The following is a 226-nucleotide window of genomic DNA, read 5'->3' on the forward strand; positions in this document are numbered from 1 at the left end:
AATCAGATCTGGCGAAGCATCTGGATGACACTATGTGGCTTGCATCTTTGTCCTATTTGGTCGATATATTTGACCGCTCGAATGGCCTCAACTTGTCTTTGCAAGGCCGCGAAACTCACATTTTGCTCCTTGCGGACAAAGTGCACGTCTAGACCTCTGGCATGGCCGCATCAGTCGAGGGAACTGCGACATGTTCCCCAGCCTAGCAGACTTTATCACCGATGCA

Source organism: Etheostoma cragini, unplaced genomic scaffold, assembly GCF_013103735.1.
Source record: "Etheostoma cragini isolate CJK2018 unplaced genomic scaffold, CSU_Ecrag_1.0 ScbMSFa_3055, whole genome shotgun sequence".
NCBI classification, from domain to species: Eukaryota; Metazoa; Chordata; class Actinopteri; order Perciformes; family Percidae; genus Etheostoma; species Etheostoma cragini.